This window comes from Mus pahari, chromosome 20 (assembly GCF_900095145.1).
Source record: "Mus pahari chromosome 20, PAHARI_EIJ_v1.1, whole genome shotgun sequence".
In the NCBI taxonomy this organism is placed as follows: domain Eukaryota; kingdom Metazoa; phylum Chordata; class Mammalia; order Rodentia; family Muridae; genus Mus; species Mus pahari.
Window position 1 is genome coordinate 19,321,120 of NC_034609.1, and position 23,196 is coordinate 19,344,315.

The window sequence follows — 23,196 nt, forward strand, 5'->3', positions numbered from 1 at the left end:
CACCCCACCACCACCACCGTGACCTCCTTCACTTCAGATGACCTTTGAGTTCTGCAAGTCCAGCAAGCTCACCTTCCCTTTCAGTCACAGGGAACAGCGGCCATCAGGACTCCCCAGCCCTGTAGAGAGTATATATGCCACCCCCACCACCATGGTCATCGTTGTGGCCTGGCCTGGCCTGGCCTCACTAGTCCCACCTTGAGGATAGGGCCCTTTCCAGACATCACAACCTCACAAGTTTCACCCTGGTGTTACATACAGAACAATCCATCAAGTATACATGGGTCAGGTAGGATCCGGAGAGCAAGATGCAGGAAATACACCCAAATAGAAGTCCTCCTGTGCAAATGAAGGGTAATTCCTAGCAGACAGAGGGACCCTTGGGCAGCTGTTTGACTGTGGTCAGAAAGAGCTCCTGCATCTGGGGAAATGGTTTATTGTCTCTCTGTGCTGGAGGAACTTATAGGAAGCAATTCTCCAACCTCAGCTTCCCAAGGAGCCATTACTACAGCCTCTGTATCCAGGCAACAGTCCCTCGAAGTAAGAGAATGTTCTAGAGTTGACTCTCCTATTAAGGGGTTCTGCAGGTTGAAACCCACATCTTCTGACACCCCTGAAGTTGTATGGAGGAATGGAGGTAAGCGTGGTCTGTCTGTTCCCAGTCCCGCAGTGAGTTTAGCCTGAGCATATTAGAAGCCAAGGGGGCTTGGATCACTCTTGGTCCGACTCTAATTCCTTCAGCCCTTGTCTGCTATAGACTCAGTTCCCACAGGCACTGGGGGTTCCTGGAGTGATAAGAACCTTTCACCTGTCTCCCATGCCCCCTGCCTGATCCTTTGGTGCCCCACTTTTTAAAAGCCATACTAGAGCCAGGCGTGGTGGCGCACGCCTTTAATCCCAGCACTCGGGAGGCAGAGGCAGGTGGATTTCTGAGTTCGAGGCCAACCTGGTCTACGGAGTGAGTTCCAGGACAGCCAGGGCTATACAGAGAAACCTTGTCTCGAAAAACAACAACAACAAAAAAGCCATACTAACAGAATCTCTCCCACTCTCCTGGGAACTGGTCAAAGGGACAAGGCGACCCTTGGCCCATCCAAACATAGCTTTGAACGGCTCTGACCTCACTGCCTTTCCCCATTGGCCCAGAGGTCTCATTCAATTGGCACTCCTACCCTCCCAGGAGGGCAGCTAAAATCTACCTCTGACCTGCTGAGGAATTTGGCATCCAAACAGAGGCTCTCTCACCCTTATCAGCTCCCGCAGTCTAAAAATGAGAGGAATGCAAACACTCGGGTGATAATGTATTTATGCCAGGTAATAAAAAGATTGAGCAATAAGTGACCCAGAGAAGGGATATGGGTCTCTGTGTGTGTCTGTGTGTCTGTGCGTCCGCCCAGCACTCTGGAGATAAAAAGAGTTTCAGGCCAGCCAGGCTACAGAGTAAGACCCCGCCTCAAAAACAAACAAACAAACAAACAAGTAAATTCAGGAGTGACCCTTGGGAGGGGCACCAGGGACAAGAAGCCCTGCCCCACCCCCACAACACCTCCCAGTAGCAAAACCCAGAAGCCCGACTCCCCCCTTCAGGTCCTCCTCCCAGTGCCTCTGTCCTTGATCTTCTCCATCTGTTCTTCAGTGTTCCCATTTGCCCTCTCCCTCATTCATCTCTCCCTGTTTGAAGTTTTGGTGTTTGGTTGGGCTTTTGTGTTTTTAATGGCGCTGGGTATTGGACATGAAGCCTGTCAGAGGGGAGGCAAGTGCTAGGCCCCCCCCGGTAGTGTTTTGAAAACTTTTGCTTAGAGGTACTTCAACATGGCTTATTAGATCAAGGTGCTGGCCACCAAGCCCGAGTTCAATCGCTGGCACCCGGAGTGGACGGAAGAACTGCCTCGCACACTGACCTCTGACCTCCCCAAGTGTGCCATGGTGCACACACGCTCCCCCTCCCCTCCATATACACAAAATGCAGTTTTGAACGGCAGGGGACTAGAGAAATGGGTGAGCAGTTAGGTACTTGTTGCTCCTGGAGAAGACCAGAGCTCAGTTCCCAGCACTCACATGTGCTCAATAATCGCCTGTCATTCTACTTCTAGGGATCTAGACACCATCTTCTGGCCTCTGAGGGGCACTGCATGCACGTGATGCACACGTAGTACATGCAGGCAAAACACTCGGTAGACATAAATGAAAAAATATATATATAAATAATTGTATTGAGATAGCGACCTGCTATGTTGCCCTCGTGCCCAGGCTACTCTCAAAAAACCTGGGTTCAAGAAACCCTTCTGGGCTGGAGAGATGGCTCAGCGGTTAAGAGCACCGACTGCTCTTCCAGAGGTCCTGAGTTCAGTTCCCAGCAATCACATGGTGGCTCACAACCATCCGTAATGGGATCTGACGCCCTCTTCTGCTGTGTCTGAAGACAGCGACAGCGTACTCATATACATAAAATAAATCTTTAAAAACAAACAAACAAACAAACAAAAAAAGAAATCCTTTGCTACCAGTTCCAAAGTGCTTGGGGATTTGTAGGTGTATGCAATTTTTTTTTAATTGTATAATTATAACAGAAGTCAATAGAGTTTGAAAAGGTCCCCACTTTCCTTCCTGGTAACAGACTAAGAGGATATATCAGCCTATAGTATAACAACACAGACAGCGGCTAGAAGTAGCTTCACAGCTGTAGATGGGATGCCAGCTTAGGGTTCTACCATGGCTTGGCTTTGTCTTGTGAACATAGGGCTATTGTTGTACCTAACATTAAGCCACCATTGCACGGGACTGGCGGTATCAAAATGCAAGGTGCAGTTGGAAGACAGATTTGGTGTGATTTTTTTTTTTTTTAAACTCCAGACTCTCATTTTACATTTCATTCCGTTTAATTCTTTTGTTGTTTCTCAACAGCGTCTTGCTCATAGGCTGCCTGGAACCGGCAATACTGCCCCCTCAGCTTCCTGAATGCTGGGATTACAAGTCAGTGCTGCCACACCTGGCTACCATGTCACTTTTTTTAAAAAAAAGTCTATTCTTCTCTGTGAACCCCATGAAGGATGAGGTTCAGACCCCATGAAGCATTTGTCCTGATGAAAGGAATCCTTGCTTTATTTTATCTGGGGCACTGGGACTCGAATCAAAACCTTACATACTCTACTCAAACTTTACCACTGAGCTCTGCCCCTCAGGCCATTACTACTGTTTTGTTTATTTTGTTTTATTAGATAGGGTCTCATGTACCCCACAGATTGACCTCAAACTCATATAGTATACATATAGCCTTAAAATCTTCATCCTCCTGTCTCTGCTCCCAAGTACTAAAATGACAGGTATGTGTGACCTTGCATGGCTAGTTGTTGCTGGTGAGGCAGGGCTTCTCTGTGTAACCCTGGCTGTCCTGAAACTCACTCTGACTGACCTTGAACTTGGAGATCTGCCTGGCTCTGCTTCCCAAGTACTGGGATTAAAGGCGTGTGCCACCACCATCCAGCTTGCCTGGCTAATTTATTGCCTTATTTGTTTTGAGAGTCTCCTGTACCCAAGGTTGGCCTCCAACTTGATAAGTAGCTGAGAAAAGCTCTTGATCCTCCAGCTACAGCCCACCAAAAACCTTGGATTATAGATTTATACTACCATGCCCAGTTCTGTTACTGTTTTTTCAAATGGCTGCACAATATTCCACTGAGTGGCTAAGTCCCAAATGAACCCGCCATTTAATAGGAGTCGATATTTAAATGGCTACCCCTCTTAACTTGTATTAAAAAAAAAAAAAACAAAAAAGAAACATGTTCCCTGACCTCATACACAAACCCCTTGGGGCAGAATAAGGAACAGAGGCTATCAGCTTCAGAGAATCTTCCAGAACAGAGCCTGAGCCTTTGCCTGTTGCTTTCTACGTGTTACCAGATTGCCATCAGAAGGCCCATACCAAATCTACTCTGTTGCTGGCTGTGCTTTTTGAGAAGAGCCATTTTCACAGGAATTTATAGTTCTTCCCTTGGATCTGGAGTGCTCTCCCTGGCAGGTTCTCTGAGGAGGGACAGGAAGAGACGGCTGAGAGATGGCCCTCAAGAGCGGGGTGTGTCAGGCTGGTAACCTCCAGGTTGCTCAGGCCAACAGTGTTGGGTGGGTTTGGCTAAGGGCACTGGCTCAGGCTCCCCTTCCCCAACCTGCTCTTCAGTCCCAGACACCTTCCCTTCCCGGGCGGGTCATGTGACATCCCATCAGCCAGAATCCTGGAGAGCACAGGGAAACCCTGAATGGGGCACTGTTTTCAGGCAGCCACATCATTCCTGTTCCCACCCCACCCCCACCCCGACACTACATTCAAGGTGCTTGCAAAACATCAGTTACTCCTAGGAAGGGAAACCCTGTGGGCTGGGGCCAGGGCCAGCGGCAGGTCTAGGAACCTTCCTTCCTTCTAGAACACATAGTTCCCTGCCTGACCACCCTGGCATTCTGGTGACATGTCTGCCTCAGCCACTATGGTATCGCCTGGCCGAGGCCACCACTACCAGCTGCTCCCTCCAGCCTGTCCTCCTCCTCTGGGGGTGGCCCTTGTTTGCAAACAGCAACGGAAGTTTTGACGCTGCTGATTAACCAGCCTCCCACAGCTCCTGGTTCTTAGTCATCCCCACAAGTCTCAACCTTCTATATGGGATGCTGCCAGCATCCAGGTGTCAGGGAAGAAATGACAAGGATGCCTGTAGTTTCTGGGGCTTCCATATTTCATCTTCTGGGGCATAGGAGGGATGAACTTCAGCCCTCCTCATAGCCAAGCTATGCACACCCTGGAAAGCCAGCTTAGCTGTCATCTACCTAAGGACAACCGTTCCCAGTCCAGTTTGGATCTACCAGCACCCCTTCCCTCAATCTCCTGGGGGTTATGTGCAGCAGGCATAGCCATTCATTCCCAGGGGAGGCCTGTGATTTTATATTAGAGGACACTGTTGAAAGGTACCTTAAAAAGCTGTAAAGGGGGGTATTCTAAGTCATAAGCTGTGTCCTCTGGCCCGTTGCGTGATCTGGGACGCATCCCAGCCATTTTGTTGGTCTTACCCTCAACTCCCTGGTAAGGAAGTAGAGCAGAGCAGGCTGGTGGGCTCTTCCAGCATGGTACTGACAACAAGGAGGTTGGCTGATCACTCAGGATGGTTATAGCTGATGAGGGGCCACGGGAAGGGGGCCACAAGAGAGACCTAACCCCAAGGTCCGCTAGATGCCTTGAGGTTTGCCTTCTGGGAGGAGGCTCAGCCCCTAGCACTTCTCCAGTGATTCCCCACCCCAATATACTCCAACTCTAGAGCCGGAGAAGGGTGGGTGTGTGAAGTCACCAAAGTACAGGCTATAGTGACAGCTGTTAACTAGGGCCAAGAGTGCCCCTACCGCAGCCTAACCGTTTGCTTTTCTGGGTATCAAGGAGCCCAGTGTATGTGGACCTGGGGTAAGGAGGAGGTGAAAAACATAGATGGGAGAGACCTGAACAGGAGAGACCTGGTGAATCAGGGCAGGGGCTTGGGCCTGAGAGCAGAGAGCCTGGGCTGGGAGCCCTGCAGTAGGGTGCACAGTTCACTCCAGAAAAGGGGTCAGAAACTTTGGAAGCTGCAGGCCTCCCAAAGGTCCCTGTTATCTGGTGCATCCTATCTTGATGACAACTATCTGGGAACTGCAGATGGATGTAGCCCTCCCAAGGGGCCGTGCCAGCTCAGACTTGACCCCAAGCCAGTAGCACAGATACACAGGACAGCATAGGGCCCTTCCTTATGAGGGAATCATAGGGTGTCTAAATCTCCCTAGAAGACAACCCAGAGAGACCTCTGTCACAGAGACCTGTCCTCTCAATCTACCTCCTGGGCCAGCGGCTACAGATGACCTAGGGAGACAGGAAAAGACACTCTCTGGGCACACTTGCTGCCTTCAAAGCATCAGGCCCAGACAAACACTTGCATGGTAGTAATTGAAATCCCACTGCTCAATCTGTTGGTGAATAAGGAACAAAATACTCATGAAAGGATACAGGTACAGAGACAAAATTTAGAGCTAAGATGAAAGGATGGACTATCCAGAGACTACCCCATCCGGGAATCCATCCTATCATCAGCCACCAAACCNAGATACTAATGCACATGCCAGCAAGATTCTGCTGAAGGGACCCTGATATAGCGGCCTCTTGTGAGGCTATGCCAGTGCCTGGCAAACACAGAAGTGGATGCTCACAGTCAGCTATTGGATGGAACACAGGGTCCCCAATGGAGGAGCTAGAGAAAGTACTCAAGGAGCTGAGGGGGGCTGCAACCCTGTAGGTGGAACAACAATATGAACTAACCAGTACCCCCTGAGCTTGTGTCTCTAGTTGCATATGTAGCAGAAGATGGCCTAATCAGCCATCACTGGGAAGAGAGGCCCCTTGGTCTTGCAAACTTTATATGACCCAGCACAAGGGAAGGCCTGGGCCAAGTAGTAGGAGTGGGTGGATAGGGGAGCAGGGGCTGGGGGGGAGGTTTAGGGAACCTTCGGGATAGCATTTGAAATGTAAATAAAGAAAATAATAATAAAAAAAATTTTAAAAAAAGAAAGAAAGAAAGAAATCCCACCGCTCTGAAGTGCACCTCCAGCTTTGTACCCAGCAGCTCCCAGGAGCCTACCTCTGCTTCCGAGGTGGGATCAGCGCCCTCATAGCCTCCGTGTAACATGTGCCCAGAGGAGAGAAACCCAAGGACCCAGAGACTCAAGGGAACCAAGCGCTGTAGTCAGAGGGCTGGACAGAGCACTCTCCAAAAACTAAAACCCTGTTAGCCAGGCTGGCAGAGACAGAGGGAGAACAAAACATACGTGAGAGTGCTCGGGACACACTCTCCTCCCAAGGCTACTGTGAGCTGTATGTGCTGGAATGGTCCCATGTGGACTTGACCCCAGGCAGGCTAGTTAGTTCCTGTCAAGGTTGTAACCCCGGTGCTACACATCTCACAGAATAGACCTTGTCCCATGGTCACTACGTAGCCGGTTTGAATCAGAAAGGTACCCTAAGGCTCCTGTATTTGAACACTTGGTCCCCGAGTGCTGTTTGGGAAGGCTGTGGCTCTTTTAGGACTCAGGGCCTTGCTAGAGAAAGTTCATCCCATGGTATGGGTATGGGTGTGTCTGTCTGTCTGCCTGCTTGCTTGTCTGAGTTTACAGCCTTGCCTCACTTTCAGTTCACTCTCTGCTTCCTATTTGCAGCTGAGATGTGATCCCTGAGCTTCCAGCTCCAGATTCCATGTCACCCCCAGATTCCATGTCACCCCCAGTACTGGACATCTACCATAAAGCAAAGCTTGCTTTTCCGGTCATGGTGTTTTTCACAGTTCCAGAGAAGTAACTGACAGAGCCCTCCTGCATGAGGCCTTTCTGACACCACCAGTCAGAAGTCACCGGGCTTTCTCCCCTCACTTCTGAGAGGGAACTCAGAGTCTCCTCCATTAGGCAGACAAGGACTCCCTGATTCACACACCCCACTCCCATGCAGTGTGACTTTGGGCAAGGCAAGCCTTTCTGAGCCACAGAGTATTTAACTAAGCACTTACTATGTGCTAACCCTTAAAGCAGCCAGTGAGTACTTGTCATAGTTTGCTTTAGTCATCACTTGATACAGCCTAGAGTCACCTGAGAAGAGAGTCTCAAGATATTACACCTATATCAGATTGGCTTATGGAAATGCCTATGAGAGATTATCTTGATGAACTGATGTAGGAGAGACCAGCCCGCTGCTCTTCCATGGGCAGGTAGTCCAGCACTATGGGAGCAGGCTAGCCATGCACAAGTGTGCCTGTGAGCCAGCAAGCCCTGTTCCTCCGTGGATCTGCTTTAGGTCCCTACAGTGGGTTTCTGCGCTGACATCCCTCAGTGATGGACTGTGACCTGGAAATGTCAGCTGGGCAAATCCTTTCCTCCCCTGGGTTTTACCACCACCACCACCACCACAAAACAGGAATAGTACTACTTACCCATGCTAGAGATGAGACATTACTGTTACTAAGACGACCACAGTTCTCTTCATCTTCTAATCCTTCCGCTACAAAGCCTAGCATGCAGAAGACGTTCAAATTCAGGCCCATGAGATGGCTCAGCAGGGAAAGGTGTTTGCTGCCAAACCTGACCACCTGAGTTCAACCCCTGGGTGCGTGTGCGTGCACACACACATAAGTTAAATGAAAATTAATTTTAAAAAAATTTAAAAACACCCAAGAAAAATACAGATAAGTAAATAATGAAGCTGCTGAGTGTGGTAGCCATGACTTTAATCCCAGAACTCAGGAGGTCCACTCCGGTGGACCACTGCGAGTTTGAGGCCAGCTTGCCTTGAGGCCAGCTTGGTCTACGTGGTGAGTTCCAGGCTAGCCAAGGCTGAATAGTAAGACCCTAATTTTAAAAAAATTAATAGGGCCGGGCGTGGTGGCGCATGCCTTTAATCCCAGCACTCGGGAGGCAGAGGCAGGCGGATTTCTGAGTTCGAGGCCAGCCTGGTCTACAGAGTGAGTTCCAGGACAGCCAGGGCTACACAGAGAAACCCTGTCTTGAACCCCCCCCCCAAATTAATAAATAACACTAATTCTGTTACATTCAAATGTAGTTAGAAGATGGAAGTCTTGAAACAGCCCTGTTCTGACTGGGGCACTGCCACCTTTGAAGCCTGGTGCTGCAGACTACAGAAGCTAGATACCTTAGCAATCTGTTTTCGCCTCTCCCATAAGCCCTGTCTTTGCCACAGGCTCTATCAAAAACAGCCCCGCAGAGAGCAAGGCCAGAGACAAACAAGCTGCCTGGAGCGGTGGTGACCAAGCTTTGAGGGTCTGAGGCTGATCGGTAACCACAGTTCCTTTGGGGTGCTGTTGCCAGCTTGAAGCCTGGGGGACAGAACGCCCCATACCTCTGTGCTCCAAGATTTAACTGCCCTAGTGTTTTCTTTTCCTTCTTTTTGTGCATGTGTTCTTCATGAATGTGCTTACAAGTGTGTGAGTACATGTGTGAGCATGCATGTGCAGGCACTGGGTTGATATAGGGAGTCTTTTTTTGTTTTTTTTTGTTTTTTTTTTTTTTTTTTTCGAGAAAGGGTTTCTCTGGGTAGACCTGGCTGTCCTGGAACTTACTTTGTAGACCAGGCTGGCCTCGAACTCAGAAATCCACCTGCCTCTGCCTCCTGAATGCTGGGATTAAAGGCGTGCGCCACCACGGATAAAGGGAGTCTTAATCACTCTCCACTTTACTGAGGTGGAGAACCCAGAATGTGACAACCTGGCCACCCAGTGTTCTCTGGGGATCCCATCTCTACTTTGAATGTTGGAATTGCAGGTAGACAACCATAGCCCCCCTGACATTTACTTGGGTTTGGGGGGGGTTTCTGGTCCCCATGCTTGCACCTCAAGCACTTTATCTACTGAGTCATCTCCCCAGTCACTTGTCCCCTCCAGCCATCTCTCAGAAGCCCCAGGGGGCTCTTTTCCTGGTTCTCTTCCCTTTGTCTTCTAGCTGGGCTGGATCACATCAGCCTCCAGTCCTTCCTCTTCTACTGGGATGCCTTTCAAGGCCATGATGATGCATGATCCCCTCCAGCTTTGAGAGGCAGGGGAGCCTGACATAGAACGATCTACCTGAGGCTGGGAAAAGGCTTGACTCACCACAAGGTAGCCTGGTGATGGTGTCACCAAGTTCTTTCATCTTACCACAAATGTCCCAAACACCCTCAGACTTCCTGCTACGCCCTACCACAGACAACCACACAGGGTTGGGTCCCTAAATTGAATCCATGCCCCATAGCAAGTGCTGCTAATGTCCCCAGTGCCATCCACATGTGGACTTGGCCAGACATCCTACGACAAATGGTCTACATCCTTGAAGGCTTTTAGGAATCCTGTTCCCTTTCTTCTTGGGGGTTTAATATCAATGTAACCTACAGGCCTTGGCAAAGGATGCTGGGAAACTCTGTTCCTGGAAGATCTGAGCCATTTGGCCTGATACCTGTAGTTACTTAATAAATGATAGAGATGCAGAAGAGAGGTGGGGAAAGGGCTCCTCTGTTTCTACAGTAAGTCTTGAAATATTGCCACCAAGCTAGGTCTGTGGTGCATACCTGTAATCTCAGAACTAAGGAGGCCGAGGCACCAAGTTCATTGGTTTGAGGCTAGCCCAGGCTACATAAGGACTTTCAGGCCAGTATGGATCACATAGAAAGACTTTGTCTTAACCCACCACTGCCCCCCACTACAAAAAAGTTCAGCCAATATTGGTGGCACACACCTTTGATCCAGCAGTCAGGAAGCAGAGGCTGGTGGATGTCTGAGTTCAAGGCTACAAAGTGAGTTCCAGGGCAGCCAGGGCTACACAGAGAAACCCCGATCTAGAGAAAAGCAAAACAAAAGCAATCTCTTTTACACATTAGAAAAGATGACCTAGGGGCTGGCGAGATGGCTCAGTGGTTAAGAGCACCGACTGCTCTTCCAAAGGTCCCAAGTTCAAATCCCAGTCAACCATATGGTGGCTCACAACCATCTATAACAAAATCTGATGCCCTCTTCTGGAGTGTTTGAAGATAGCTACAGTGTACTTAAATATAATAAATAAATCTTTAAAAAAAAAAAAAAGATGACCTAGGGCCGATGAGATGGCTTAGTGAATGAATGAAGGTGCCAGCTGCCCAGCCTAATGACCTGGTATGGATTCCACCATACCAGACAAGAACTGATTCTCATGTGTTGTCCTTTGATCTATACACATACACACAATTGACTAATCAATTAAAAAGAGAGAGATGACCAAGACAAGAAAGGGATCAGAGGTCTGAGGTTGTTTCTCTCCAAGGCCAGGTGATCTCCCTCTCCCTGTTGTCACCCCAGTGGCTCCCCCTCTGTTTTGGGGAAAAAAGCCTCTGAGGGGCAATCTCAGTCTCTGGGCAATTTGTGAGAGCCAGGGGCTCTCTGTCCACCATCACTGAAGAGTCCTGGTGCCAGTTCTGAGGCTCCTGTGAGTCACGGCTGGCTTCACGGGCAGCAGCCTCAGCTGCCTCACAGAACCACAGCAGACAGCCCTGTGTGTGACAGCTCGGTGGTGGAAGAATGTTGTTGCCAGACAGGTTTATGAAACATGCCAGCTTCGAAACCAGGCTGGGCTGCCGCTGCTGCTGCACGGGGCGGTGTCTGGGACAACCCCCACCCCCTCATTCGAGAATGTGTGCAGGACCCTTAACCTCAACACACCCTCTGAGGACTCAGAGAAGCCAGCCAAGTACCTCTGAGCTGTTGTGATGGCTCAGTGGGTGCCTGCTGTCAAGCCTGAGGGCCTGAGGTTCCCCAGAATCCACGTGGTGGAAAGAACTGACTCCCACACGGTGTCCTCTGACCTCCACATCTGTGCCGTGGCACATACATACCCCCCAGAATAAATAAGATTGTTAAAAATAGAAGTCACCCACCTCTTCCAGGAAAGGCAATGGGGGGGGGGGAAATGTGGCCCCTCCAGTATAAAACAGGGTCAGGGAGGTTGGAGGAATAACTAAAGGAATCTGCGGGCATCCTAGGCAGTGTTGAACCGTGAATACAGAGGGTGGTGTGAACAAGGACGGCCGCTGACCCTAGCCCTGTGCTGTACTGTGAGGGTCTTGTGGCCCCGGAACAAAATCCCCACAAAGCAGGTAGCTAAAAAAACAAAAAACAAACAAACAAAAAAAACGACAGAAAATTCCCAGTAGTTCTCAAGGTTGTAAGTCCATAGTCAAGGTCACAAGCAGGGCCTGGTCCCATCTGCCAGTCCTAAGGGAGAGCCCTTGCCTCTCTGGCTGTGGCAACAATCCTTGGGTTTCCTTGGCTGGAAGACGGAATGCTTCTTGCTTGGCCCCGTCTCTGGCTCAGACTCTGGACTTCTCTTGTGGCCAGAGTTCCCTCTTCTTAGAAAGATACCAACCCGTATATGACCTCACAGACATCGCAAAGATCATATTTCTAAATCAGGTCCCGGTCACTGGTTCAGGGCACAGACATTATTCAACCCAATATTTTACATGCAATCGGCTCAGCATACCTGATCCTGCTTCCATTTACATCACACAGACAAGAGACTCAGAGAGGTTAAGCAACTGGTCAGAGATCACACAGCCTCACCTGGCTTCTCTGACTCTAGGGTCCCAATGATGTCTCTTATCTCCCCACCTCCTCAGATCACCCACAAAGCCCCTCCTGGACAACCTTGAGGGGCTAGGTTTACAGTTCACAGAGAAAAAAAAGGGGGGGGGGAGACTCCATTTATTGGCCAAGTTCATACAGTGAACAAGTGACCAGGTCCTTTGGGCCAGGTCTGGCCTACACTCCACCACATAGATTTCACCAAGCAATCTAACAGGAGCAGTCGGTGGCTTTACTAAGCCAGTCAAGGCTACTAGCCCAGAATGATCAATGGCATTACCGTGTTTGCTGATAACATCCACCTCGGCTACGCCGGCCAAGCTTGTGAAAGGCTCCAGCTGGCCTCCTCAGGTAGCAGACCAGTGCCTGTTACGCGCTCTGTGGGTGGCGAGGCCAGCGGTATGAACAGTCACGCACCAGGAATCTGATCAAGAACCCACAAGGAGGGCTGGAGAGGCTACTTAGTGGCTAAGAGCACATCTGGTGCTTGCAGAGGAACCGAGTTCCGTTCCCAGCACCCTCGTTCAGGGGATCTGGTGCTGCCTTCTGACCTCATGGGCACCTGTACCATGTATACACACAAACACACACACACACACACACACGAGAGAGAGAGAGAGAGAGAGAGAGAGAGAGAGAGAGAGAGAGAGAGAGAGGAATCTTAGAGAAGGATCCATGAGAAGCACACATGGTGCACACACATATATTCCCAGCAGTGTAAAGATCAAGGTAAGAAGTATATAAGTTCTGAGACCAGCTTGGGCTTCACTCATATCTCCAACATTAGTCAACATATTTTTTGCTGATTTTAACTATCATAAATGCTGCTTTAATAGCTGGAGAGATGGCTCAGTGGTTAAGAGCACTAGCTGCCAAAAAAAAAAAAGAAAGAAAGAAAGAAAGAAAAAGGAAAAGAAAAAGAAAAAGAAAAAGAAAAAGAAAAAGAAAAAGAAAAAGAAAAAGAAAAAGAAAAAGAAAAAGAAAAAGAAAAAGAAAAAACAAACAAACATGCCAGGCGATGGTGGTACACACCTTTAATCCCAGTACTTGGGAGGCAGAGGCAGGTGGATGGATTTCTGAGTTCAAGGCCAACCTGGCCTACAAAGTGAGTTCCAGGACAGCCAGGGCTACACAGAGAAACAAAGAGCACTGACTGTTCTTCTGGAAGTCCTGAGTTTAATTCCCAGCAACCACATGGTGGCTCACAATCATCTGTAATGGGATCTGATGCCCTCTGTCCTCTTCTGCTGTGTCTGAAGAGAGCCAACAGCATACTCATATACATAAAGAAATCTTTTTTTAAAAAAAGTTGCTTTAATAATTTATTTTGCTAACATCAGAGCCCAAGATATTGATCAGTACGTCTTGGTCCTTGGCAGCTATCTTAGTTTGCATTTCATTGCTTTGAAGAGCAAACATAATCAAGACAACTCTTATAAAAGAAAACATTTAATTGGGGCTGGCTAACAGTGTCAGAGGTTCAGTCCATTTTCATAATGGTGAGAAGCATAGCAGCCTGCAGGCAGACTTGGTGCTGGAGGAGCTGAGAGTTCTATATCTTCATTCAAAGGCTGCCAGGAAAAGACTCTGCACTGGGAAGAGCTTGCCTAGAACTTCAAAACCTACCCCACAGTGATGTACTTCCTCCAACAAGGCTGTCACACCTCCTATAGTGCCACTTCCCATGGGCCAAGCGTGTTCAAACCACCACAGCAGCTATGGTGTCACTGACAGATTCTTCTGACTCCAAAACGCTGGGTGCTCTCAGGCCCTGTCTCTGACCTGCTGCTGCAAGACCCAATCAGCACTCACCTCTACTCTAGGCCTCTCTGTTGCCTTCAAGATAAAAGCCTAAAAAGGAAACTTAAAGGTCTCATCTCCATATCAAATTCCATCATGGTAGTCACCATTATTTTCATATACTTTTCTTTTTTTGTTGTTATTACTCTATGACCCAGGCATGCCTCAAGCTCACTCAGTAATTCAGGGGAGCCTCAAGTTCAAGGCAATCCTCCTGTCTCAAGCCTTTTGAGTGCTGAGATGACCAGTATGAGCCACAACCATATGCTTACTTTCATTTACTTTTGTTGGTTTTTCAAAAGCCCATTGCTTTCCTGCAAAGCTTACAACACCCTTCATTGCTCAAGGCGGGTCCAAAGATATGGGCCTCCTCCAAATAACTCCAGTCACGGAATTCCTCCTGATCCCCAAACATGTCACCAGGCCTCTGCACTTGCTGCTGCTTCTGTCTGGGATGCCATCCCCGACATCCTACATCTTGGCTCCCCATCCTTAGAATCCCAGCTCCACTGTCTCCTCTTGAGCCACCTAGAGTCATGGAGTCACCATAGAGGCCCCAGTCATTCTCTGCCTTAACTTAACTATCATTTCCTTATGACACTTTACTGCCTCCTGTAGTGACCTTGGGTACCCACCTCTCTTGCTTCCCAGTTGTATCTGTTTCAAAGGTCTCGGTCTCTGCTGCTCTTAGCACCCACCACACTACCCAGCGGATACACACTATGGCCTCAATGGACAGTCATTTATTGAAAAACAAGTCTACTTGGGGAATGCAGAGACGCAAAGAACAAACATGAAAGGAACCAGCAGACTGACCCAAGACAGTGAGACCTGGGTGAAGCCACTGCAGACATACAAGCCAAACAGAATGGGTGGCTGGCCTCCACCAGGAGGAAGTCTGTGGACTAGACCTAGTTGGAGATAAGCATGAACATCTTTGGGCCAACACCCTGGTTCACCACACTGAGGAGTCTGTTGTAAGCTCTATGAGAAGGGCCTCCCAACTCTGGATTCGGTGTTGGTCAGAGTTAGAGAAGCCAGGTGACTCTCTGCTGCCCCAGTCCTGGCTACTGTTACAGACACCAACCAGGGGAGGGCCCCCAGGTCTATGTCATCATGCACAGCCCACAATGGTGACTTGGATTGGGTGACCAAGGCTTTAAACTCAAAGGTGAAATGACTCCCTGCCATTCTCTGCACACTTTGGCTGGAACCTCTCCAAGGTACTGAAGGCTAATTGAACCCTCTCTCTGAGGTCTGGGGAAAGTACAAACATCTGCCTATCTCTGAAGGTCTGTGAGGAGGAGTGAGTAAGGGATGCCCGAGGACCTTCCAGACATTTGGTGACATTGGAGGAGCTCTGGATGTGAAAAGAAACACCATGAAGGACAGATGGCCCAGTATTTAAGAAAATGTGTCCCAAAGAACTCTGATGGTTCACCTCATAGTTGAGCAACCTGAGGTAAGACCGTACCCTTCCAGGGCCCATAAAAATGGACTTCCACTCGTCCCTCAAAAAGAAGTGTTGAAGGATGGATGAGCTAATATACATAGGAAGTCTGGCATACATAGTAACATGGGGTGTGTGTGTGTGCGCGCGCCGCATGCACGCATGCCCATGCATGCTTGTGTGAGTATGTATCAAACTCATGTTCCTTCTGCCTCAGTGTCCTGAGTATCAGGATTACAGATGTGTACCACCATGCCCTGCCCCCATGATGGTACTTCTTAGGGGCCAATTGTATGTCAGGCGCTGCCACGTCCCTTCTACAGAATAACTGGCTTGACCCCTTGCCAATGTCAATTTCATGAAGCAGAGACTGCTTCAGGTTGAAGGAAACCAAAGAGACAACTGTGTGCAGGCCATCATGTGAGCTTGGGGGTCCAGCTGCTTTAGTGGGCACTAACTGGACAACTGGCAAATTCCCGTGTGGACTGCATAGTGGATGGCAGTGCTGTTCCGACAGGAACTTCCTAATGCTGCTCACTGGGCAGGGAGTACCAAGAGCTTCTTGTCTTTTTATGAAGAACATGGTTCTGTATGAAAGGGGAAAGAGATACTATGTCTGGATCTGGTGGTGATGGAGCATGCCTTTAATCCTAGCTCTTGGGAGGCAGAGGCAGCCTAGTTTACAGAATACAGAATAGTTTCAGGCCAGCCAGGGCTGCACAGAGAAACCCTGCTGTCTGGAAAAAAATGGGGGGGGGACAGACAGACAGACATACACACACAGAGTGAGAGACAGACAGACAGACAGACAGAGAGACAGACAGAGAGAGACAGACAGAGAGACAGACAGAAAGTATTCAGAGAGACACACCAGGGCATGGTGGCACATGCCTTTAGTCCCAAGCAGAGGCAGGAGTTTGAGACCAGCTTGGTCTATAGAGTGAGTTCCAAGCCACCCAGAGCTCTCAAAACAAACAAACAAAATAAAAAACAATGACAATGAAAATAAAATAAAAGAGGTCAGAGGGAGGGAGAAGAGAAGGTTAAAGCTTTAAAGGAATGGGAGTATGAGGAAGGCTCAAGTCTGGGGGCTGGGTATCCAGGAACTTTTGTCTTCTTCTTTGAGATGGGGTCTTGCTTTGTAGCCCAGCATACCCCTGAATTCTTGATCCTTCTGCCTCAGCCTCTTAGGTGCTGGGAAATTTAAAGGTATAGGCCATGTTATCTAACTTCTCATGCAGTTTTTAAGAAAGGATTACACTCAGTAGCCCTAGCTGGCCTGGAACTCACAGAGAGTCATTTCTTTGTTTATTCTTCCAACTTTTCCATAGCATCTGAAAAGAAGCCATGTCTGTCCCCTGCTACTGAAAGGGTCGCAGAGTCTCTCCAGATGGTGGCCTCATCCTCGTGGGCTGACCTGTCCTGACCTGAGTGCTGGAAGTCCCTGTCCTGGAAATCCCCCAGCTCTATACGAACTGGTCACTCTACTCCCAGGTGACCCTCAGAGGCTCGTGTGGAGCCTGTGATCTTTCTGTTGCATCCCCCCAGAGTACAGAGGTCACAGGCTTGAGTCTTCACAACTGCGTGCTGCACGCTGACAAGATGTCCCCCCTGGAAAATTCCATACCTGACCTCAGGTGACAGGTTACAGTTGAAATGCAGACACAGTGCACAATCCAGATGAGGTGACACTGGTCTGTCATTCCTGCCAGGCTAAAGGACCAAGGCCTATCTCAAAACACACACACGCACAAACACAAAAAAAAATTAATGAGATCTTTTTAAATGGACTGAGGAGATGGCTCTGAGGTTAAGAGCAAAGGCTGGTCTTCCAAAGGACCCAGGTTCAATTCCCAGGACCCACATGGCCATTTTTCATTTATAACTCCATTTCTGGGGGATCCAACTCCTCCTTTGGCCTCCTCAGGCATCAGGCAGGCATGTGGTACGCAGATACACATGTAGGTGCAATACTCATACATTAATAAAATTATTTTGAAATTTTAAAAAATAAGTATGGGCTTTGAAGATTGCTCAGTGGGTAAGAACACTTGTTCTGTAAGCAGAGGGACCCGGGGCTAAATCCCCAGCACCCATGTAAAGCTTAAAACAAAACAAAACAAAAAACATGGCACAAATGTTCCCTCAGGCAACATGAAGCACAACAGATCCTGGGTTTAGACTTGGGCTCCCCTCCCAAAGAAATCCCATCATGTGTATGGAGGTAATTACATACATACACACACACATATATATACATACATACACACATACATCATACATATACACATATACATATAATCCGAACTATTTCTAGACCCAAGTATTTGAGTAAAGGCTCCCCACACAGATAAAAACCATGGATAAGCAAAATGCAGTCACACATCTGTGCCTCCAGAAGGCTGAGGCAGGATGGTGAGCTTGAGGCCAGCTTGGGATACAGAGTAAAACACTGAACAGAAAGAAAAAGGGACAGAGGGAAGGAGGGAGGGAGGGAGGGAGGGGGAGAGGGAGAGGGAGAGGGAGAGGGAGAGGGAGAGGGAGAGGGAGAGGGAGAGGGAGAGGGAGAGGGAGAGAGAGAGAGAAGCAGACAAGACTAACAAGATGTATCATAAGCTTTAAGGAGGGAAGCAATGCTGTGGATGGCCCTGGTGCTGTTTGTATTTTGATAGTAATTCTGCTTCCTCAAGAGGGGCTGCCCCCCACCGGAAACGAGGAAGAGATCAGGTACTCAGGTGATCTCACTGAACCTTCCTCCCCATTCCGACTGGTCAAATAAAGACTAGATCCCATGAGTGAGCAGTGAAAGGGAAAGATGGGACAAGAGGTCTCAGAGAGGAAAGAGGAGAGAGAGAGAAGATGGAGGAAGAGGAGGTCGAAGGAAGATGGAGCAGGGAACGCATGGCCTGGAGAAGCTGCAAATAGCAAAGGGTCTCATAGCTGGGGAGTAAATTAGTATAGTGATAGACCTGCCCAATCTAGGCATATAGCTTATAAATATAATAACCGAGTTGTGTGGTTTTTATACAGGCTTGTTGGGGTAAGAAATTACTACAACACACCAAGGTGACTGGGGCAGGGCTACAGTGAGCCGGCTAAGTTCACGAAAGACACACAGCATATCCAACAAGAGCCAGCTACTGCCTTGTTATGAAGATGAGGTATTCTCTGTGTAGGGTAGCCTTCCATCTGCATCCCTTCTGAGGATGCTGGGTGGAACGAGGCAGGCACCTTGCTCATCCTTTGAAGCATCTCCTGGCCAGGGCCTCAGGCAAATAGTTACCCTGCATCCCCAGCCTACTCAGCCGTCCCTGAGGTTGGACTCTCAGGTGAAGGATGAAAGAACTAGGACAGAGCATTCATGGCCAAAGAATGTGACCCGGGGTGCACCTCATCCCCACCCGGCCCACCTGGCAGGCTGCTAGTCCAACCTGTGGGTAGTCTTGGGCTGGTCTGTACCTGGGTAACCTTGTTGGGGACTTTCCTCACACAGGACTAGGGCCAGGGAGAGGCACCAGCTCATGAGTCACACTGTCCACCTCCCCCTCAAATGCCAAGCATCTGTCCCCAGCCTGGGCTCCTGGGAGGGAAAATGGGGTTTGTACCCCAGCTTTGAGGTCCATTCATGGAAGCCAAGGTGCAGGAGATAATAGGGACACAGGCATGCATATAAACGCCGGGGGAACGCCACTCCACTTAACTCCCGAGGCACTGTGGGGCCAGCTGTGAGTCAGGGTTTGACCTGGGTAGTCTGCTTAATTTAGAGGAGTGTCAGCTGCCCACCCAATTTAGCTGCCCATGTCCAGCCATGGTTCTGCTGCTCACAGGCCTGTCAGCTTTGATGCTCTTGAAAAACCAAGTCAGTGCTTTGCTGTAAGGCGATTTCATTTTATAACAGTGTTTAAACCATCTAAATTCAAATAATATAACCCCCACCCCCACCCCCCACCCCCACCCCGTGCAAGCAGAGTGTGTTTCTCTGCTTACCCTCTGGCCCGTTCCTCAGAGACCATCATCACCACCACCAGAAATTAGCTCCATTCATCAGCTCAGACTAGAACCACTCCCCAACCCCTCACGTGTTAGCATGGCTCATACGTTGTCCAGCATGCGGTTCTTCACACGAAACTCTCCCGGGGAGCCTCCACAACCAGGCAGCTTGCCCCACCTCCCCTGCACCATGATTAGATAGCTTTCAAAGAGTGCATGTGCCCAGTTGATTTAAGCAATGGACTGAAAACCACAAACCAACCATACAATATCTAAACCACAGGTGGTGGTGCCTGCTGGGAGTCCCAGAAGCCTCTTGCAGGAGGATCTGAGCTATACATCAAGTTCCAGGCCACTCTAGGCTAAGAGATCCTGCCTTCAAAAACAAACATAGCATGAAGTATTCATGCTATTTTATGGACACAATGCTTCCAGGAGTGCCTTTGTATCCTGGCTCTTCCCTGTCACCTACAATTATTAGATAACCCTTGAAGAGAATTGCTAACACGAGCACTACCATTTTATCGTGTTAGTTTAGTATTTGAAGATTGTCTTTATGTATGTGGGTGTTTTGTACATATATATATCTGTGGTGTGTGTGTCTGGTGATCGGGCAGGTCAGAAGACTCTGTCGGGTCCCTTGGGACTGAAGTTACAGAGTTACAGTTACCACCACCCCTTTAGGAATCTCATTTTTAAAATAGAATAAAAAGCCATGCAATTCTTTTGCATTTGATATTTGCAGTGGAGGCTCAGAGTTCATGTTGAGGAGGAAGATAAGGGAACAGGGGAGCAGCAGGCTTGGTGCAAGCCTTTGATCCCAGTAATCCAGAGACCAGTGAGTCACTGTACATTCAAGGCCAGCCTGGTCTATATAGCGAGTTCCAGGCCAGCCAGTGCTATAGAATAAACCCTGTCTTAAAAAAAAAAAAAAAAAAAAAACCAGGGGAGTCATCTTCCTGAGAGATGGCTCAGTAGGTAAAGGTGCCTGCCACCAACTCATGGATCCTCAGGGTCCATGTAGTAAGAGAAAAGTGACTTCAAAGGGTTGGAAGAGAAGACTAGACCATGAACTGTGTCCGCCACTGCTTCTCTGTAGGGCTGTTTTGATTTAGTCATTCTTAAGGAAGCCATCAAGCTTGGTCTGCTGTCACAGACAATGCAATCTATTGCCAGGGCACATACCTGTCATGCTGTCACGCTGCTTGGCCTGGAACACCCTGGAGGTGACTGTCATGCAGTGTAAGTGTTGGGCTGGCTGCTGGACACAATTATGCTGAGGTGTGGAGGCCCTGGGGCCTGTTGCAGACCCCGAGGACAGCTGCAGCCTCAGGACTGTGAAACCAGACCCCGCTCAGGAAGGCTCTGAGGCTCCCACACTCAGTGAGGCATTAATATTTTATCCAGCGGTCAGTAAGGACTCCGGGAAACAAAAGGTACTTCAGGAAGGAGCCAAGCAGAAAGCAAGAACTCTCTCGGCTCACATCCGGGTACTGCATCAGACTAAAGGGATTTCCCCAAAGTAAACACGCCAAGGGGAGGGTAAGCTGTAAACAGCTGTAGTCTGACTAAGGTGCACTTGGGATCCTGAGTCCTCAGTGGTACAGGCTGTGTTCACGGTGGCTATACATCAGAGGATAATGCCCACCCTGAAAATGTGGCAAGAGCCGAGGCCAGAGAGCCAAAGACCTGACTGACCACAGGTCCACTCTCCTAAAAGGGCTTTCCTACACCCAGGTTAGTTGTCACAAACCAGTCCCTGGGCCAAGGAGCTTTGGGGTGCCTGGCATGGTAGAAACACATGGGACACGTTCTCTCCAGGTTCTTGGAGCTGAAACCCTGTTGAGAGCCTCATCCTGCCTGTGTGATACCCACAGTGACCTAGGTCCACAGCGTTCCTTCCAGTGGAAGACATTTGCAGGGGCTGAGGAGTTGCCATTATGAAACCCTGACTGGGCAGAAACTCTCCTGCCCTTCCAGCAGGTACAAGAATGGGTCTCTGACACTGGGGAGAGGGTGGGATTGAGAACTCCCATGCTTGGGAATCAGTGTCGATTCTAGAAGGTTCTGTCCTGAAGACTAGAGTCATTCTACATGAGACCAAAAGAAGAAAGAAAAAAAGAAAGAAAGAAAGGAAGGAAGGAAGGAAGGAAGGAAGGAAGGAAGGAAGGAAGGAAAAGAAAAAGGCTCAGTATCTCCTTAGATGCCCACTGGTTACCAGATTCGGACTAGAACATTCCAGAGGAGATAATATTTATCCCTTCCAGCAATACCTTGAGACAAGTCCTTTTGTTATCTGTGCTTTTCAGGTGAGAAAAGGTGAGGTTGGAAAGAGTGGTAGTCAGACTCAATGTGATACCTCTGGTTAGGAATCTCACCCTGGCAGACCTACAGCTTTGCCTGTGGTCCTTATGGGATTCTATGTAGGATGGGACAACTGAGGTATGTTTCTAACAGCTCCATGGCCTTCCCCAGTCCATCTCAGGATGGGATGGGACTCACACTAGCGCTGGTCGCCAGGCAGGTACCAAACCTGTGTCTTCTGGCTGTCACCTGTGAGGTAGGAACTGGGAATATGTCCCTTTCCCAGGAAAGGGAACTGGTGTGAGGTAACCTGCCCAGCTAGTCAGCAACAGAGCTGGGACTCAGCCCAGGGCTGTGCCGTCGTCGTTAAAGCGCTCCCTGGGCAGTGCACATGGCCGTCCACGTGCACGTGTGGCCATGAGAAAGCAGAACGAGCCAGGGTGAGGCCAAGGAGGTAGCGTGGGCTGCCAATGGGAGGAGGGAGGAGGGAGGCTGGAAGCGAAACCCTGGCTGTGTTCTTGCCAAGGCTGCCTGCAATGGTCTGCCTGAGAGTGTACCCTGGAGAGACAGGCAGGCTGGGCTCAACAGCACCCTGGCTGCTGGCCCTGGCTCTGCTGAATAGATACAGTCTTTGAGCAGGCCTGGACAGAAGGCAAGTCCTGGGACCTTCAGGCCCTACTGTTTGAGACCCAGGAGCTAGAAACAGAGCGGATAGAGGAAATCTCCATGTGCACATATTTCTCTCCTCTTTCCTTTCCTCCTCCTTCTTTGAGGCGGAGTCTTACCAGGTAGCACACTCTGGCCTCAGAATCACGAGCTCCATCCCTTGGCAGCCTCCAGAGTGCTGGGCTTACGGTGCATCATTCACCGTGGGTGGTCATACTCCTCTTTGAATAGGTGCCCAAGGAGCTGCCTGTCACCTAGGACAGGGGACAGGCGCGCTCAGCCCCTTTCCAAGGCAAGCTGAGCCCTTCCTGCATAAGAACCTGGCTCCAGCAGAGGACACAAAGGACAGGACCATCAGGTACCAGATACATCAACGAGATACTAACACCTCTGGATCCAGCTCAATGCTCGCCTCTTGTTGTGAGTCAGAGCAGACATTATCATTGTACCCAGTTTACAGAGGAGAAAACCGGCTCTAAAAATGTCAGGTTAGGCTGGGTGGGTGGGGGGGGGGGTGGTGGCTGGGAGGCAGAGGCAGGCAGATCTCTGTAAGTTCAAGGCTAACCTGGTACAAAGTGAGTTTCAGGACATTCAGGGCTGTTACACAGAGAAACCCTATCTTGAAAAAAAAAAAACAAACCCTATCTTAGCCAGGTACAGTGGCACGCACTTTAAATCCCAGCTCTCATGAGGCAGAGGCACATGGCTCTCAGTGAATGTGAGATTAGCCTGGTCAATGTAGGGAGTTGCCACTCACCCAAAAGAGCACAAAGAAACTATGCCTCAAAAAAGAAAAGGGAAGGGAAGGGAAGGGAGGAGAAGGGAGGGGAGGGGAGGGGAGGG

The 23,196-nt window shown here is 49.3% G+C and overlaps 1 protein-coding gene across 4 annotated transcripts in view; it reads right to left on the minus strand.

The window, feature by feature from the left end:
- Window positions 1–23,196, minus strand: part of Kifc3 (kinesin family member C3) — a 102,720-nt gene that overhangs the window by 38,754 nt on the left and 40,770 nt on the right. The window contains exon 1 of one of the 4 annotated variants that reach the window (XM_029532375.1): window positions 7,977–7,997. The exons of the other annotated variants lie outside the window; for them this stretch is intronic. The gene's annotated coding sequence lies outside the window, so the exon portion shown is untranslated. Of the gene's footprint in view, window positions 1–7,976; window positions 7,998–23,196 lie in introns of those variants that run through there. 4 annotated transcript variants of the gene reach the window in all.